The 21,362-nt window shown below is 31.3% G+C and overlaps 1 pseudogene across 1 annotated transcript; it reads left to right on the top strand.

The window, feature by feature from the left end:
* Window positions 1-16,971: 16,971 nt before the first annotated feature.
* On the top strand, window positions 16,972-18,413 carry LOC111312581 (transcription factor MYB44 pseudogene; annotated as a pseudogene). The gene has a single exon (XR_016345950.1). The product of XR_016345950.1 is annotated as a transcription factor MYB44 pseudogene (transcript).
* Window positions 18,414-21,362: the final 2,949 nt, after the last annotated feature.

The following is a 21,362-nucleotide window of genomic DNA, read 5'->3' as shown; positions in this document are numbered from 1 at the left end:
ATAATAATAGTATCATAAATCATGAAACCCAAGATTACGGAAAATTTGAAGAATTTAAAATAAAAAAGACTTAAAAGATCACTTTACATGTATAGTGAGAAGAATTTTCATCGCTCCGTTTAGATACTTCACTACTGTTTAGGTATGCTTGCGAGGTGACAACCCTCTTATTGTGTAACCAAAGAGAGTTTTGTCATATGGTTAATATGCTTTGCATAAACATATGTTGCATATGTTAAAATTAAAGCAGGTCAATTTTGAGTTCATGAAAATGGGTTACTATGCAGATCGCATTTCCAAAAGCCTGTTTAAATGGAGCCAATGTTAAAAGAGGCGTGAGGCTATGGTAATGACCAAACAAGGAGGGCAAACCCGTCAAAAGGAATGGATTTTGGTGGCCGTCACATCTTGCCACACTCTCATGGAATCTTCAAGATACTTTGTTTTTTTCTCTGCTTTCACTCTCCAACAGAAAGGACAGAACATTGTGCGCTCCAAAAGATTCGCATCACGGGTTGGTTGTCAGTCGGGATCTCCACTCCCCTTTGGACCATTGGCTGGAAAATGATTCCAACTTCATAAAGTAAGTCTGAGTTTCAACAGCCTAACAGGGCCCATCCCGTATGTGCGTTGCCTCACTGTTAGTTTTGACTCTTGCAGTAATTTCGTTTCAGACTTCAATTGGCTAATCTCCAAACTTGACAATTCAGACATTGCTTTTTTCTTAATGATCTCATTAATGACATTTTAACATACGGTCATCCTACTTTTAACAAGATCAAACACGACCTCAAATTTGACAATCCTCCTAAAGTGTTTGTAACAGTCGTGTAATCTGTTAGATAAATTATTAAAATATTAATTTAATAATTAAAATTTAACACCCAACCATCCTGCATGTAAAAAAAAAAAAAAGTTTTTGCTGATTCTAATTGCCAAAATTTTCATTAGACTAAACATGCCCTCAATGAATCCTATGAGAAAAAAGTCTCCTACAGTAAAATGGTTTGGTTCTAAGTATGTTTTGCACAAAACCCAATGTTGATGTTAAATTGATGGATCACAATGGCTGTCTGAAAAGCTAGGCCACCACTAGTACCGATCACTTTTTTTCATCCAATTAGAGTCGAATAAGCACCATAGCAATTGACATCTCATGAGAAGTTATATGATTGAAAAGAGGTGGTTCTTACTTGATTTTCAGGGATAATCAAGTTTTCAAATGTGTGAAAGTCGTGATTGAAAATATTGATGTAAATCCAAAATGCTTTAATTTTAAGTTGTCTCTATTGGCCGTCATTTGTGTTGTACATATTAAGTTGTCTCTATTGGCTGTCATTTGTGGTGTATATATATTATCAAAGAATGAATTTTTTTAAAGTGTTCTAAAATGATTTTTATGAAAACAAATTTTATAATCTACAGAATATACATTCGTTATGAAGAATGATGTTCGGATGTTCATAAATAACTAGGAAAGAAAAATAAGCAAATTGATTCAAATCTCATATGAAGAAAATTCTAATGACCAAATTTAAAAGCAATTTGTCAAAAATTTACTTTAGATGTTTGAATATTACAAGATGAGGAATCAAATGCCTTACAAATGTCTCATTCTACGAAAAAATTTACTTGTGACATTCGGATGTTACAACTCGAGCATTCAAATGCTTTTATTAAAAATTCAAAAATCTTGTATATTGGATATAATATTTAATTCCAAAAATTATGATTTTTCATCTAAGTGATAGTTTTTCATAAGCAAGTGTTCCGAACTTTATAAATATTTTCATTAATATTCATTTTAACACAACTTTACATACAATATGGAAGGATTAAATTATTCTTTCATTCTCGTTTTATGATTTTTTGTTCAAATGTATTACAAAAAAAGTTAGAATACAATTTTTTTTATTTAAATATTATACAACGCTGATAACATTTTCACGAGTCAATTGCATCTAACAGTGGAAAACAATATCCTTAAGATGAACTTTTCAAGTGCCTTATTATTATTGTTATTATTATAATTTGTTTGCATTAGTCAATATCACATCCTAGAATTTGATTAGGTTTTGTCAACATGGAGTCTCGTCCGATGGAATCATCTCAAAATAATATCAAGGTCCTACGGTATGGGAGAGAGCTGTTTGTTATTTGTTATAGAATTAAATAACAAGTTTTGATTTGATCAAAAATAAAAAATTCTGATATTATGAATTGCCACGTAATCTTGATGTGGAATAACTGCAACCACAAAATTTAAATTAAAATCAGATTTATCAACGGGGAAACTTAAGAATAGGGCAAATTTATATGTCCAAAGCGATAAAAAAAAAAAAAAAAAAGAAGCCCTTAATGGGCTTTTTCTGTCATGGGCTCAAACTATTTTCGTCAATGGAACAAGTTATAAACTTCTTTTTGACCTGAGATAGGCTGAGCCCAACTTGTCTGACAGCAAGGCCCAAGTTAGAAACTGAAATTAATCGGTCCAAAGTTGAAGCTTAAATTTTAGGATCAGCAGGTTTTGTATATAATTTAAGCCCATATTGAAAATTCTGACCCAAATACTCATTACAAAGCCACTTCTTTGTCGTGGATGAATGTTAAAACAAAATCATTATAATTTTTAATTCAAAAATTAATTCAATCAATTTATATAATTATTTTTAAAAATGTTATATTAAATAAATTTGGTATTTAAATTACATTACTTATATTTTTATTTCTAGATTATGATTTTTTTGTAAAATATAATTATAATCTTCACTTATATAAAGTTTTTGGTTCGGCTCGACTAATACAAGCTACCTACTCTTTTTCCTTAAAATTTTTTTTCTAGTTCCCGTTCTATATGTGATAAGCAAATTCTTTTTCATTTGCTATCATGGTAGCAAATTTAATTATTACTTATATCCAATTAATCCATAATAAAAAAACTTGATATTTGTTTCATGATAAGTTGATAACCAATAACATTCTAGCAGTTTGTAGATTATAAGAAAAAAAATTATGGGTTGAGTTCGTGTAAAATTGCAGTTTCTTTTCCCATTCAGCTTCTTCTCTAGTGTTCAGACCTCGTAAATAAAGTTATTAATGATTTGTATGTAAATCTATAGTGTTTATGCCGAGCATCGATCTGGGGGTAGTTTTGAAATTATAAGAAAGAAAAAAGAGCGGTTAGAAGAAAAAATAAAGAACATTCCCTGCGTTTGCACTCTGATGTATAAATCGGAGATCGATATAAAAAAGATTGGAAGGAGAGAAGAGTAAAAAAGTATTAGTAGAAAGGGAATGAAATGATAGTACCTGAGTGCTTCTATTTATAGGTGAAAGGGGATGGGTCCATGAGACATAATGTGATGTAGCCGAGCTAACGTGGCACTGAGCATATTAGGTCAGTATGATATGTCAAGTTAGTCCAAAAATTCAAAATAAGTTTAACTATCTGCTGATAACCTCTAATGAGATAAAATGCCACAATACCCTTTAAACTTAAAAATTCCTTTTACATATAGCATAATAAAAAACTTGGGGAAAATGTTTTCATAGAAAGAAAAGTTTAGGGCAATTTGGATTGATATTTATAAATTTCAGGGGGAGACTCTAATTCTTGTAACTCAATTTCAATAGTTGAAAACATTTTATATGATGGCCTATTAATCTACATGAATGATTAAATTTCGTCTAGTCATTTACTTGAAAATTTTGATTAAGAAATTAACAAAGATTTTGGGTTAACTTATCAAAATTATTGCCATCCCATGTGAAATGTATAAGTGGAGCAAACATTTTTTCACATGACCCTATTTTTCATCAACTATGATTGCTTTATTACATTAACACCCCAATACGTAACAAATTCTTAAAGATTACATATTAAGCATATGTTTTTGTTAGAGCAAACACTGAAAAATTAGAATTACTACTTCTTGTAAATATTAAATTTTAAGAAAAGTTTCCAAGACGTGTAACAATGTCATTTTTCTTAAGGTTTTATTTGCCCATATCATATTATTTACTTAATAGGTGTACAAAAGTGTTATAGGCAATAAATCTTGAGGATATAATGAAGCCTAGTGACTGACTTTGTTTTGCACTGATGAAATCAATCCACCGAGCAAGCACCAACGTATCATAAGATCACTGAACTTCTATAAAGATTTTTTGCAACAAAACTTTTATAAAAGAAATATGGAGTTTGAAGAAAGAGAGAAAGTTATAAGAATTATTTCTATATGTTTTCAGAAAACTAGAAGAGCCTTTTATAAATAGATAAGTATCCATTTCTACAAACATGACTGTTTATTTTGAATAGACAAAAATTATATATTTTTAAATAGTTGAAACTATTCATTTTAAACAGACTTATCTGTCTGTTTTGAACAGACTTAACTATTTATCTTTATTTTTTTTCGAATGTAGGATTACTTTTTATATTTTATTTTGACAATCTCTAACAATCTCACACCATTTTAAAACAATCTAAATTTATGATGACCTTGAAAATCAATTGTATAAATGAAGGTATTTTCTAATTTGAACCTTCATTTAGTGAAAAAAAATTAAAGTTAACCAAAATCGCATCCCAAACTATGCTTCGAACTAGCTATTCCATTTGGTTAACCTAACTTGTCTCACACAATGATTTCAATACCCAATGAATGCTTGGCATCTGATGACACATTTATGACCATGTGTTTGCATCATCTTTTCATGAGTGTTATTAGAGCCAAGCTCTTAAGTTCCTAGAAGTGGTAACACTTCACACTCACATAGGTAGCTCCTATCAAGAGTGTTCTCATAACTATAACACTTTAACATATTTATGTTATGGGTCTATTAAGAGTATATTACTCATATTTCTTTATCATTATGGGTACCTAACACTTTATCTAAAATGGCATTAAACATTATTATAGTACTAGCAGTCATATACAAATATGCACTTTGTCTTATTGAATTCAATACTTGATGTTATACCAAGCGTTGAGTCGAGTTTCTATCATGGATGACTTTACTTCGTGAGCTTGAGCCCCATTCCTATTAAGGTCTTTTTCACCAAATCTTCAGCAAGATTTTTTGTTAAAAGATCCTTCAAGTTTTACTTAACTTCACATAATTTATAGTGATCACTCTATCTGAAATTAATTGTCAAACATAGCTATGTCTTAATCCAATATGTCTATACTTTTCATTATATACTTTGCTATATGCCTTTGCTAAAGTTGTTTCACCATCACATCGAATAGAAATTGAAGAAATTGGTTTAAGCCATAAAGGTACCTTATATAATAAATTTATTAGCCATTCAATTTCTTTAGCTATTGCGGCTAATGTAACAAACTTGGCTACCTTGGTGAAATATGTTATGCATATTTGTTTCTTGGAACCCCAAGAAATGACACCCCCATCAAGTATAAAGATCCACGTGTTTGTAGAAACATGATTTTCCATATTCATAATCCAACTAGCACCAAAATATCCTTTTATAACTTAAGGATGTCCAATGTAACACAATCCATAATTGATTGTTTTCTTTAAATATCAAAATACTCTTTTAACTACTTACCAATGTAAGTTACTTGGATTACTTGTCTACATACTTAACTTTCCAACAGCAAATGCTATATTTAGCCTTGTACAAGTCATTGCATACATCAAACAATCAATTACTCTTGCATATAACAATTATTCGATTGTTTTACCAGTATTAGATACTAATTTCAATTGAAAATCCATGGGTGTAGATAATGGAATACAATCGAAAAGATCAAACTTTTTAAGTATTTTTTCAATATAATGCAATTGTGACAAGGTTATGTCACTATCATTCTGGATTATTCTAATTCCAAGAATAACATTTGTTACATCTATATCTTTTATTAAAAAGTTATTTGATAAAAAATTCTTTGTTTCTTTAACTTATTCTAAATTAGTGTCAAATATTTCACATATAAGCAAATTGTGACTCCTTTGTCATTTTCAAATTTCCTATATATGCACTTATCTGACTCATTAATTCTAAAACCATTAGTAAGAACGATTTCATCAAACTTTTGGTGTCATTGTTTTGGTGCTTACTTAAGTCCATACAAGAATTTTACAAGCTTACAAACCTTATGTTTTTGATCTGGAATGATAAATCTTTTTAGTTGTTTCATATATACTTACTATTTTAATTCACCATTTAAAAATTTTGTCTTTACATCCATTTGATATATAATCAAATTATAAATTGAGACAAGTGAAATTAGAAGCCTAATTATAACAATTCTAGCTACTGAAGCATAAGTATCATAGTAGTCTATCCATTACTTTGGTGTAAATCCGTTGGCTACTAACCTTGCTTTAAATTTATCTATAGTTTCATCCACTTTCATTTTCTTTTTGAAAATCCATTTACAACTTATTGGATTAGAATCAGGTGAAAAGTCAACCAAAATTCAAGTGTTATTTTCTATTTTTGAGTCTAGTTTATCATTTATTGCTTCTCTTTAAAAAGTAGAATATTGAGACTTCATTGCCTTTTCATTTGTAACAGGATTAGGCTACATATTAAAACAATAAGAAATTTTATTATTTATGCTTTCACCAGTCCCTTCGAAAAAGAACATAAAGAAATCTGGTCCAAAATCTCTTGCGTTTCTAACGCTTTTGCTTGTCCTTATTTTTTAATAAGATTCATCACTAAGTTCAGTTTGTTCTAATGGATTTGAAATTTCTTCTCCATTGGATAAATTTTTTATAGTTGTCTCAAAATAGATTTAAATATATTTTCATCAAAAATTACATCTTTTGATTTAATAATAGTGTTAATTGAAATTGAATCATTTGGTGTAATACCTATACTCTTTACTATTTTGTATATATATATATATATATATATATATTATAAATATGCATTATATTCCTCTTTCACCCAACTTTTTTATTTTGAATTTTGAAATTTTAACTATAGTTCTATATATATATATTACAAATATGCATTATATTCCTCTTTCACCCAACTTTTTTATTTTGAATTTTGAAATTTTAACTATAGTTCTACATCTTTAAACTTTTAAATAATTAAGATTTGGTTTTTTTTTTCTTTTATTGCTTATATGGGGTTATTTTTGTTTCTTTGTTAGGAATTCTATTTAGTATATGACAAGCTGTTAATAAAGCTTCACCCCAAAATCCTTGTCCAATACTAAAAAATGATAATATTGCATTTACCATTTCTGTTAAGACCCTGTTATTTTTTTCAGCTATACCATTTTGTTACGGTGTATAAAGAGCAGTAATTTGGTGAATTATGTTGGTGAATTCGACCTTAAATACTTGATAAAAGATTCACACTGAAGTTCAATTTTAGATTTATATATTTTAAACTTATCAAGTACTTCATTTTTTAAATATAATAGATAAAACATAATAATATCTAGTATAATCTTTTATAAATGTGATAAAATATTTCTTTTCAGATAATGTAGGAGTGCTATGTATATTTCTTTTAACTCAAGTAATTTTATCTTTTTTTTAACCTTAAAAAAAAAATTTCTGGTAATCTTAGTCAACATGCATGTATTATATTTATTAATATCTTGAATAAATTCAAGAATTAACAAAAACTTACTCATATCATACAATTTTTTATAATTTAAATGACCTAATCTATAATGCCATAAATATGAAGATTCAACCATGTAAGCAAAAATAACATTCTTATTTTTATTAATAATATTAAGTTTGAACATTCCCTCATACATATACCATTTTCGAACAAAATTTTTTTTCTTAGACAGAATAAATTTATCTGCTTTAAATACAAGTTTAAAACCAAACTTGTTCAATAGACTTTCAAACACTAAGTTTTTCCTAACTTCTGGTACATAATAAATATCATTCACAATTAGAGTTTTTCCAAAAGTGAATTTAAGGTCAACAGTCTATTTACCTTTGCTTGTTGCTATAGAAGAAATTTTCATATAGAAAACACTGCCATATCCAATTGATTTAAATGTTGTGAATAAGTTTTTGTCTTTGCACACATGTTTTATTGCCCCAAAATCAACCTACCAAGATTTTTCATTTTCAAGTATATTGATCTCGAAAATCATAGCAAAATTTTTTTTAGAAGTATTCCCTTATGATGAATCATTTTTCTTCTATAACAATCGATATTTTTTCTTAAAATGTCATAGCTTACCACAATGATAACATGAGCCTTTTTTATTCTTTTTGAAGTGAGGTCCATTAGCAATCTGCTTGAACTTGAACTTTTTTTTGTCAAGCTTTGTAGTCTATCTTTCCTCCAAAATATGAACTTTGACATCACCAGAACTGAAATTTTGTTCTTACTTTTTGTATTTCTCTTGAATTCAAAGATGATTAGCTAAAGTCTCAAGAGTTATTTCCTCTTTTTTATGTTTCAAACTTTTTTTAAAGTCCTTCCATGATAGATGAAGTTTGTCTATTATAGAGGACATAATAATTGTTTTATCCATACATATATTATATTGTTTAATAAATTAAGCATTCTTTTAATTTCACATAGTTGTTCAATCACTGAATGTCCATTAACCATATGATAATTATTGAAATGAATAACGAGAAATTTCTTACTTGTTGCATTCTCGATCATATACCTGGTCTCCAATTTATCCCATAACTCATTTGTAGTAGTCTCATTTTGGTAAGGATTAAATAGGCTATCAGATAAGTCGTTCAATATATAGCCTTTACACATATAGTCTGCATGATCCCATTTTTACCTCTTTCTTGTTGTAGCAACATATTCTTCTGTTTCATTTTCTTCTGGCCTAGGAATAGTCAAAACATATACGACCTTTAATGTTGAAAGTAGAAAATGCATCTTCTTTTGCTATATTTAAAAATTGTCCCCATCAAAATGATTCAATTTGACAAAACTAGAAGCTAATTTCCTAAGTGTTGCTTCATAGTCATTATTGAACTAAACATTGAAAAACTGAAATTATTATTTTTGGTAAATCCAAAATTTTAAAGAAAGACTTTAAGGCGTGTAATGGTGCCACTTTATTTAATGTCTTATTTGCCTTCACTGTATTATTTACTTAGTAAATGTACAAAAGGATTATAGGTAATAAATTTTGATGATACAATAAAATCTAATGACTGACTGCGTTTTACACTGACGAAATCAATCCACTGAGCAATCACTGGCGTATCACAAGATCATTGAACTTTTATAAAAAAAATATGGAGTTTAGGAAAAATGGGAGAGTTTTAAAAATTATTTTTATATGTTTTTGAAAAATTAGAGGAGTTTTTTTATAAACAGATAAGTGTCATTTCTTACAAATATGACTGTTTATTTTGAATAGACAAAAATTATATGTTTTTAAATAGTTGAAACTGTTCATTTTGAATAAATTTATAAGTCTACTTTAAATAAATTTAATTATTTATCTTTATTATTTTTTTAAAATATGGAATTATTTTTTATATTTTATTTTAAAATTCTCTAATAGGTTTTGCAAGAAAACATGAATATGCAAACATGGAAAGATCATGGTAACACAAGGAATTATCTGGTTGATAAAAAAGGGAGAAGTTTCTTTCTTTGTTAGCTTGGATTTGATTTCTTTTAAAAAATATTTTAAAAATAAAATTTTAAATGCATTGAATCGATGTATCCCTAACGGTATTAAAATATATATTTATATATATATATATATATATATATAGATTTATTGGAGCAAAATCAATCCCACTTACAAAATTATTTGCATTTAGTTGTATCCCACTTGCCGAGTAAAGGTGTCCCTTGTTTAAGTGAAGAATTATCAATAATTAAGAGAAGACCAAAAAACAAATTATTAAAAAATAAAAGAGATGGTAGTTTTGACTTTTATGGTGTAGTCAATTTCTCAATGTGGTCCCTTTCTGCTTATGTATCCAATTTCGGAATTTCATATTTATAACAAATTTTCTTTATTCTTGTTTTGTCTCTTAGTTTGTGTCCATATTGTGAAAACCACAGTACACACTAGAAAAGAAAAAAGCAGTCGGTGGTCTGAGTCATATATTTCCACATTGTTTTCATGCAAAAATCAATGAAGAAATCAAGTGCTTTAAAAATTATACCATAACCAATAATTTTACTATGAATTTTGGTGATAAATATTTTAAAACACCCTTTAAAATTTGTTAAATTATTATTTATAAAAATAATTTTTGTTAAATGTAATGATTAATAATGGTTGAATTTGGGGCTATGTCGTCATGTCAACATTTGAGAAATTTGTGCTTTGTTGTAAAAGATTTGGGGGCGGCTGGAAATTGGAATGTAGGGAGTTTCTCACTAATCTAGCTGTAGCTGGCAACTGAGAATTGAAGGAAAGACAAGTCTTGATTGAGCAATAAATGTGGTTACCATTCAAACAGACGCCAGTCAATTTCAGATTGTTTTGAATTTAAGTCAGTGCAGAAATTTAATTTGTGGATTAGTTAAAGAATGATGCTGACAGCAAAAAAGGTTGGTGGGTTGATACTGGATTAATAGGTATGGTAATTTTTGTATTTATATAATATAAAATATTAATAATTTATATATTGTATATAAAAATTATATTTTATAATTTATATTAATATAAAATATACAATGTTTTTTTATTAAATTTATAAATTATTTTTATTAAAATTTTAAATTATATTATTTTTATGTTATCTCATCAAATCATGTTTTAAATTGCATCAATGATGAATTCTTATGCTTCGGATTGATATTAAAATTTTTTAATTTTTTAATATAGTTTCTAGAAATAAGAGTTACCATGAAATTATCATGATAAGATTAAAAATTTAATAGATAATAAATGAAATAATTTTTTATATTTTTGAGAACCGTGCTAATTTCATGGTGTAATTAAAAATTTAACAAATAATAGTGAATTTTTTTTTTATTAATTCAAAAGCCTTCGATAAATGGATATTGGGAGTCCAGTCTTTTCCTTGTACCTAGACAAATTTTAGGCAGTTGCATGAAAATTACAAGTGCTAGCTAACTATAAAATAACATTTATGAGATCAATAAATGTCGAATTCATCTCTATGTGACTATGTGTCAATATAAGTTTTGAATATTATATTTTATCAATTAATAGTTTTGAAGATTTTGGAACTCCTAAAGGTATTTTACTACTTGTTATGGTTGAAGTTTTTAGTTTTTAAATATTATTATTTTTAAGAGAAGCATGTGAATTTCGATAATCAAACAAAAACAAAACAGCAAAATAATTATTTCAAAACATATGAAATTTTCTGAATGTTTAAATTTTTTTTATATGATTTCATAATTGAGAGAGATGAGATTGATCCACAAATAGAAAGAGTATACATACCATATCGATGGATTAAATGGAGTAATTTGTGAGATTAGGATTTTTTTTTTTTATAATCGTCAGCTCTCAATGATATCTTCAAATCTTGTTTGTTTTAATTTTTCTTAGAAAATTTTAAGCTGCATTATTTAAAGTAGGTGAAGATCGAACTTATTTTAGTATTAATTGATTTAATCTTTGCAAGTTAGATTACCATTTCATGTAAATTGTTTTTGTACAATGAAATGCTAACAAGGAATCTGAATATATCACAATTGACAAGTCTTTCGGCCAAAGGGTTAAACAAAAAAAACTGGTAAGAAAGAAGAGACACCAAAGGCAAGAGAAAAAGGAGCAATGTTGGGCCAGTTTTGTGTTGCTGGATGGTTAGTTCAGTTGTTATCGTATCTTGTTTGTGAATGGAGTAGGGACCATTTTACAACTGGCTTTCTCCATTTAAATGGAGCAGATCGCATCCCATCTCATCCCCGACTGCTCCCAAGAATGAAGAATCCAAACGGAATTTTGCACGCAATCAGTACAACAGTTAAACCTTTAGCCGTACTTGCCGCTCCACCCCACTACAGAAACCGCGACAACACACAGTCCCCTCTCTCTCTCTTAGACGTCACGACTCATGTGATCGCATCGTACGATGGATGCATGCAGCGGAAAATCATGGCTACATGGGACCCCCCCGAATCCCAACACTTTGATTCTCTTTGGAACTCGGGGTTAGTGCCTTCTAGCTGGCATCCCTTCCACGTGGCCTCCCTATTCAAATGCCTTGCTTCCCCATTCTGCCGTCCCGTCCGGTCCCTTCCCTTCCCTTCCCATCAAACAAAGAAAAAAAGAAAACTACTGTGTCTTCACACAAAACCATACTTGCCACGTTCCCAACAAAGAAGCCCTCCCCCACCCTTAATTGATCACACGTGGCGCAATATGCTACCGAAGCGTTTCGATCATCAATGTGGTGTCCACGTGGAGCTTGTTGGGTCCCACCCTTTTGCCAACGACCCAGCTTGGCAGGAAAGGAACCGGCCCTTTCCGTAGCCGAAGGGCACTCGATTTTTATCAAGTTTTGTCCAGCCAGCCATACCAATAATTCAAGAGAGAGAATCCAGCATACGGGTCCAGCTTCAAAGCTCAATCATATTTTGGTCAAAAGCCACGTTTTTTTTTTAATAAAAATATCTTTCGCTCCGTTAGTGTTGTTTTTCTTTTTATTTTTTTTGGTCGAGGAAAGGAATGATTGAGATTAACTTGATTAATCAGACTCCTAAGTTTTGCGGTCAACTAGGTTTAGTGGAATGATAAGTGGTGTTTTTTGCCTCTCAAACTCAGAGGGAGCCAGCTTTGATTTGATCACACTTTTACGTGATTTGTGGCCTAATTTTTTTATAGCCTAAACTTTATATAGCCCATAATTTGTCTTTTAAATACTTAGTTGTCATCCAACTTATGATAATGCTTGTATCATATCAAGCATGAAATATCAACAAAATTTTGCTTTTCCTTTTTTTTTTTTTTTTAATTTTTGATAAGAAATACAATTTAAAAACCAAAAATTAATTATGAGCATTAAAACTAAAATTTTAATTCATTAAATATTATTTTTAATAATAATTATACAAATTAATTAAATTAGATATTCGTTATTTTTTTTTTACTTATTTAAAAGTACTAAATAGAATACTATGAAAATATTGATGAATGATTATGCTTTTGCATTTCAAGATCCAACTTCCATCCCTATCTCAATTAGCCTTTTAATTATTATAAGCACCACACTAACTTAACATTGAATTGGACTGAATATTATTAGGAAGAAAACCCAATGCGAAGGCAAAATTACTTTGAATGGGCAAATTAGCAGTGCATAATAAATATATGGATATGTGTAAATATTTTGCTTTTAGTAGTCAATTAATTATGCATATGATATGACTCGTCACGTTCAATTAAATAGCCTGTCCATTTGTTTTTTCCTATTCATAAATTAACAAATTTAAGTTTACCTTCGACTAATTGATGTTTCTCGATTTGCAAATTTGCCTTTAAATCAGCAATTCCATTTCTTTTAGAGGCAACTAAGTAAATGATACAATATAGTAATTTTGAAGAGTGATTTTAGATGTTCTATAGACATATTGTAACGGCAAATTCATTGTTATTTGACTCCTGTCTATCATATAGATATATGAGACTCTTATGCCTTCTTGGCAATTAAAATTTATATTTTAGTTTGTATTTTCTTTGTAAAAAATAATAAAAAAATTAAAAACAAATGACAAAAATATCAGTTGCAAGTTTAACGTATGAACCCCCTGCTTTGGATGCCCTGCACATTCTTTTCTCTCAGCTTTGATGAGTAATGGCAGTAGATTCTTTGATTCAAGGCAGAGCACAGTCATATTATCATGACATCTTATCTTCAACAATTAATAATAATACAATTACAACTTTTTTTTTTTTGCTTTGGGGTCTGGACGAAGGACCATTGCACTTGATCGAGAGAATCTCTGCAGTCTTAAGCTTTGTTGCACCTAACCTCCATTTTATTTTCTCTCTCATGCATGTAATCTTTCGGCAACCCAATCTCTTATTTTTAATGCAGCTCAATAAAAATACTTCCAGGCTGATCCCCCACTTGCGGTTTATTGGAACTGAAAAGTGGGAGCTTTGTGTTTTAATTTCTAAAGTAATCCAGGGCTCTGTTTCCACGAAACATCCTACAACTTTCTGTACCCATGTGCCCTTCTTCAGTCAATATTAAGCCCAATCCAATCACATTCGTAAACCATATTTCTAAATCCCAGGATTTGATCCGAATTTTGGTGTACTTTAAAAGGTAAGACATTCAGAAAAAGGGACACTGCCATCCTTTGTCCCATTTAAATAATAATAAAAAACCTCAGCTGCATACTAACAACATATGGCATAATTGTGAGAATCCAAAGCATAATTTTGGTTGCTTAAAGGCAAGCCAGTAGCGTGCCACAACTTTGGGTCCATTCTCACCTCTCTCTTACACCTTAAAATGGCTACTGAAAAATCTGTTAATCCTCTCCGCAAAATACAAAGTAACTACTGAATATTTTTCCGGGAATGTTTAGATTTTTAATTTGATTTTCTATGAAAGTAAAATAAAAGAGTTGGTGTTCTGAACAAATAAATAAATAAAAAATAGGGACTTCACGTGAGGTGCGAACAAATGGTGGGTCGAGTTAGGAATTATAGAAGCGTGGGGATACGGTTAGGGGTATAAACGAGTCGAGTCGAGTCGAATAGTGAGAAGTTCGAGTTTGAGTTCGACTCACAACTCGGGGTTCGATATTCGATTTGAGTTCGATTGAGTTTTATTTTTCAAGCTCGAGTTCGATTCATGATCGAATTCGAGCTACTCGAATTCGTTCGATTAAGCTCGATTAATATATAAAAATAAGCTCGATTCGTATACTCGACAATAGTTCGATTATTCATGCTCGAATTCGAACTCGAACTCGAACTCGAAATATTTTATTAATTAAAATAATAAAAATATATTTAAATATAAAAGCTCGATTAAGCTCGTGAGCTATTCGAGTCAGATATAAGAATACTCGAATTCGATTCGATTGATAAGTCGAATTACTCGAGTTCGAGTTCGACTCGACAATAATCGAATCGAATTCGAATTTTTTTCGAATCAAACCCGAATAATTTATAAATACTAATGTATTATTTATACTTCTAGGTAGGTTAAAGGATAGGGATTAGGTTAACGAGGAGCGGGACTTTTGTTTAGGACTTCTTGTGGGAAGTGGGTTTTATGTATGGCCTGGAAGAGTTTTAGGCAGCTGTCTCCCGCGTTACTCACCTCGTTGCTCAACATGGATCATTTTCCCTGTTCCCTGTTTTTCTCTTTTTTTTTTCGTTAATTTTTTCCCATTTGATATTTAAAGTAGTTTGCTTTATTAAAAATGATTGGCTTTGGTTTTCTTCTTTTATTCATTTTCACTATTAGTAGTTGAAAATTTTAGTGAACAAGAGCAAAAGAGTCCCCAAAGCGGTCCCAGACTCGTTGTTGCCTTATGGCTACTGATCGTGGAGCGTTCATAGGAAACTCTGGCATTTCGAAGGGCCAAACAATAATGTTGGTTGAAAAATGGAACAAGTTTAAGTTCGGCTAAACTACATTACCCTGGAACCAAAACCAAAGCAAAACACGTCTGCATACATAATTGAAATCATGGGGCTTGATTAAATTATCTTCCGTGCCAAAATATTGCCCCTAATTTGATGTTAACCCAAACTTAATTGAGATACTTTTGGCAGAGTCAGAAACCTGGAAAGAGAGTTATACCTAATTTTGGGTACGATTTAGATAAAAAGAAATCTATAGATAAGAAAAGGAGCAAATAGGAATAAATTAAGCTGGTAAGACGCTGGAGTCGGTTTTGGCAGTTTTAGAAAGTAAAGAGAAAAAAGGGGTGGAAATCCGAGCGTAACAGGCACGTGGCGGGGGTTGGGAGCAGGCAGTTAGGGGAGATATTACAATAAGAAGGGCATTTGGCGTTTGGGTTTATGACAGGCTGGACTGACACAATTGTAGTTCTGTTTGTTCCCCCGATTCTGCTAGTTAACTTTGTCGTTTCTGTGCCAGCTCAGATCTCCCGCATGGCCCTTTCTCTTCCCCTTATCATTTTATAACATTTTATTATCAGATGCTCTCCAGCCTGGCTTAGTCAAAGTCATCCCCTTCTTCCCAACTCTACCACTTATTTCTTTCATAATTAGATAAGGTCAAATTTTAACTTCCAAAACGGTCGTTTTAACTGCTTTTAATTGCCCAGATTTTGTAGATATTTCCAGCTTTTTCACCGTTTAACTTCTTTAACTTAGGATGCATTTGAATTAGCTGGCAGCGTCAGTGCCATGCGAAAATAGGTTTCGATCGCACTAAATTTATGTTTGGATGGTAATGATGTAGCGTGATTGAATTTAATCCACCATATTGGAACTCTTTTTTAAACTAACCTTTAACAGTAAAGTTTATTACTTTAACCGCAATTTTCTTCTCCTTTAGGCTCTCTCTCTCTCTTTTTTTTTAACATTATTATCACAATAATTTTTGTTCTTTCATTCTTTTTATTCTGTATTTTATTTATTTTTTGTTTTTTATATGACTTAAAATTTTAATTATTATTTTAATAATAAATTTTTATTAAATATTTAAAATAAATTTTCATACATAAAATCTTAATCATTATTTTAGTATAATTTAATATATATCAATATTTTGATTCAATAAATTTTAAAGATTTTATATATTAAATAAAATTAAAATATATACATAAATTAATTTATTATTATATTTTAAATTAAAAAATTTATTAAAAAATTTTTATTTTTATTATAATTTATTTCATCATTATTTTTATTTTAAATCAAACACATGTCATCTAGTTTGTTTTAATTTTTTTAAAATAATTAATCTAACTTCTAATCAACTTTTATTTTAAATGTCATTAAAATTAATTTTACCATCATAATTGCTAGCGTGAACTTGAAGAATCAGTAAGTTGGGAACAGCACGTAATCTATATTTTAGAAGGGGAGGGGGGTTGATAATCATACGTGTAAGTTAAAGAGGCGAGAAGCTAACGCGTAGTCATATTGACAACTTTATACTAGTAACCGCCCTGCCTGGAGAATCCTCGACTCTCAACGGCTATGGCCGGTGACTACTCACTACTACCCATTCAACAAGTCATCCTTATCTCCTTCCATATATATACGAATACCCTTGCCCAGTCCCTTTATTATTCTGTTCTCTTTAACAAAAGGCGAGGCTTCGCCTACACAACCGTCGTAACAATCCCTCCGCAACCCTCTCAAAAACCTTCCATCTCTTATCTGTACAAAAAGGATAGTAGTTTAGGTTAATTTTTTTTTTGGGGGGGGTTTGTTTGGTAATCAGTTTTTAGAGTTAGTTTTCTTTCTTTTTAATTCCAATGGCTTCTACAAAGAAAGATGTGGATCGGATCAAAGGTCCATGGAGTCCAGAAGAAGACGAGGCTTTACAGCGGCTGGTTCAAACGTACGGACCCAGGAACTGGTCTTTAATAAGCAAATCGATACCGGGTCGATCGGGAAAGTCTTGTAGGCTTCGATGGTGTAACCAGCTTTCCCCTGACGTTGAACACCGACCCTTTACTCCCGAAGAAGATGATACCATAATCCGAGCCCATGCCCGATTCGGTAACAAATGGGCTACCATCGCTCGACTCCTTAATGGTCGTACCGATAACGCGATTAAGAATCACTGGAACTCGACTCTCAAGCGAAAATGCTCTTCGATGATTGATGATTTGAACGATGATTCACCACAACCGCTTAAAAGATCGGCCAGTCTTGGCACAGGTAATAATGTGTCGGCTCTTTACTTGAACCCAAGTAGCCCTTCGGGATCCGATTTGAGTGACTCGAGTTTGCCCGCTGCCTCACCGGTTTACAGACCGTTAGCAAGAACTGGTTCTTTGGCCCCTTCTAGTCAGCATGTGGAAACGGCTTCATCGACAACCGATCCACCTACCATACTCAGCCTCTCGCTGCCCGGGTCGGATTTGTGTGAAATATCGGATAGGGGACCCGTATCGACAACCGGCTCCAACCCTGTTTCAATCCCAACCCAGGTGGCAGAAAAGGTAGAACCACCAGCCCCAGCTCCTGCACCAGTTCCAGTTGTGCAGTTGCAGCAAGTGGGGGCGCAAAACAGGGAGTTTGGGATGGAGAGGCAGTTTTTCAGTGCTGAGTTTTTGGCAGTTATGCAAGAAATGATAAGAAAAGAAGTGAGAAACTACATGTCTGGGATTGAAAAAAATGGTCTTTGTTTGCAAACTGAAGCTATCAGAAATGCTGTTGTTAAGCGTATTGGAATTAGCAATATCGAGTAGACAACAACAAGAATCAGCAGAAGCTAAAAAAGAAGTCCTTTGTTTCGTTTTTCGGTTTCTTCAGTCTGTTTTATTTGTTGTTTTAGTTATTCCATCGGTGGTTATAGAAATAATAATTTTGTTAGTGTACAGAGGGATAAAAATGGGGAAATCAAGAAATGAGTGGATGTCGCCGATTAGAAGGGTGGAAGGAGGTTACCAGGTTGGAATTGGAAGAGGAAAAAAAAACCTAAAAAATGGAAATGAAAAAAAAAAAGATTTTCCCATCAACTGATTTTGCAGATATTTGTTTTGTTTTTCAAACAATGCGTTCAAGGAAATTATTATGAATTTTAAAAGTTTGCAAAAGTCTGGGTGGGTTAATAATCTGCGGACAGAAAGGACAGAAACCGTTTTCCTTTGGTGTTGGAGTTTTGTTATAAAGCGAAACCAAAAAGAGCATAATGGTCTGTGTTTCTGTTTGGTAGTTAAGTATATTAAGCGGTGTCTTTGAAGATTTTAGGCATGTGACACAAAACCTTTTGATACTTATCAATATTAGGCCACCAACAAGATAACCGTCCTCTTACCAAGGAAACAAATTGAGACATGTTTTCTTATTGGTCTTTTCTGCTTTTTGAGTCTTAATGGTAAGACTTTTGTTTCTTGATTCCAAATAAAAACTAAATCTCTTAAGCAGCTAATGCTTGTCAAATTGATGTCTGAGGACAAAGCATCGTAATTTACTTATTTATGTATGGGCGTTCTCTTAAGCACCTAATGCTTATTAAATTGATGTCTTATTGATATACAGTTTCTCTTATTATGTTATGGGGATAAAATTAGAGAAGCTAGCCTTGACATCCCCGTGATAATTTAGAAAAATTTTTACGACAGTATACCCATGACCAACTGCTGGCATCTCCTTCTCTCGGTACTTACCAAAGGATTATAGCAGATGTCATTGACAGATACCGTAACCATGAAATTGTTTGGTAAGCTAAGAGTTTGGGTTTAGCAAGGGTTCAATGGTATTTTTAGTGTACAAAATGATTTGATATGTTTTTCTTTTTTTTAATCTGCTGTATATTGCTTAAGACTTTAGGCCCGAACTTGGAACATAGCTACATATGCTATTTGGTACACAGGCTCCATGAATTCCACAGGATTTAGACATCGCTTGCCATGTGACAGATCAAATCCCCTTTTGCTCTTCAAGAGTGTATAGTCAAAGGCTACATCAAAATCAAGTGTCAATCTTCTCCGGGTTCCTCTACCAAAATCAGTTGATCTGAACTCCACTTCATCGGAAGATATAAAGTTGAACACTGCAATTCTGCTATCATTGTATCTTGTTCTTCCTTGTTGGTGGTCCAAGAGCATTGAATCGGGCCAGTGGACGCTGGATGTCTCTGGACCGTCCAAGACAAGACGAAGAACGTAATCCTAGTCAAACATTAGCTTGTAGTTACCTCGCTTTGGCTTCGTGCCGATAGAAGCCTTTTGTATCCCGTGAGTGGTTGCTCAGGGAGAAGTGTATCAGTTGGTGAATCAAAGCTTTTCCAAAGATTAACATTGACCCGAGTTTGGTACCTGAATCAAGGAGATTTAACTATGACCAGGAATATGTAACTGTGTTCTTGCTTGATCAAATTATGAATTGACCCATATTAGTGATGGAATAAAATAATATCAAATAATATTCAAATTGAATATGTCACACAATAAAAAAAAAATCAAATTATCATTTTTTTCGTGAATCTAGTAAAAATTAAATAAATAAAGCTAACAAATAAATCACTAAATCACAAGCATAGGGATACAAGCAATTTACGTAGAAAACCTCCTTAAAACAAGGAGTGAAAATCATAAGTTATAACAAATAATTTTCACTATCAAAATAATGAGAATATAAGGTTCTCTCTAGCTAGAATTGAAGATATACAACCACAATATCTCAAGGTTAAAGAATATTGGTAAAGAAACAATCTTACAAGAAAAAATTGGAGAAGTCTTAACAAATTTAGAGATTAACAAATACCCATGAAATTGTAGGTAAAAAACTCAAAACTTGATATTCACCATCCAGACTGAAGAATAATGAGTTATGAACACACTGATACAAATTTCAACTCAATCGGATAATAGATTGACCTCGATCAAACTACTTGACCATAATTGCACAAAACTCTTTTTTTTTTTTTTTTCTCTATTTTGCCGCCACACTCTTTTGTTTATTTTTTCAGCCATATAAGGGTTTAAAATCTTACAACGAAGCATGAAATGACTAAAAATTCCTTGGTGAATGGGCTTTAGTTTTAAGCCACCTCTATGTAGAGGAAACCAAGCCCAACAAATCTCCTCTTTTTCGACTATGTGGAGGGAATAACCATTCTGATGATCAAACGATAAACTTCAAGCTTTTTCCTTGGTAGTGTCTTTGTTAACATATCAGAACCATTGTGATCAATATCAATCTTCTTAAGTTCAAACAAGTTATCATTGAGAGCATCTCTTAACTAATGGTACCTTATATTAATATGCTTTAATCTTAAATAAAAAGTAAAATTCTTACCAAAGTGAATTGCGTTTTGATTGTCACAAAATATCACTTAATGTTGTTGCTTGAAATCAAGTTCTTGTATGAACTTTTTCATCCACAACAACTCTTTACATGCTTTAGTGGCTGTAGCATGCTCAGCCTTTATTGTAGAAAGTGCAACGTATTTCTGTAGTTTCAATTGCTACGATATAGCTCCACATGAGAATGTAATCAAATAACCCAAAGTAGACTTTCAGGAATTAACATCTTTTGTCATATTTGAATCAATGTAGTTATCTAGCACTGGTTTCTCACTTTTAAAAGTGAGTCTCAAGTAAAAAATGCCTCATAGATATCTCATAATCCACTTAACTGTATTTTAATGCTTTCTTCTTAGATTTAATAGAAAGCGACTAACAATACCAATTGTATGGGCTATGTCTAGCTTAGTACACATTATTGCATACATCAAACTTTCTACTGCTGAAGCATATGGAACTTTTTTCATGTCTTCTTTCTTTTTAGCTGTAAAAGGGCTCTAATTAATACTTA

This window comes from Durio zibethinus, chromosome 1 (genome assembly GCF_047325235.1).
Source record: "Durio zibethinus cultivar Kanyao isolate XHJ-2024 chromosome 1, ASM4732523v1, whole genome shotgun sequence".
Taxonomy (NCBI): Eukaryota; Viridiplantae; Streptophyta; class Magnoliopsida; order Malvales; family Malvaceae; genus Durio; species Durio zibethinus.
Note: the sequence above shows the minus strand (reverse complement) of the source record. Positions and strands in the feature narration are given on the sequence as shown.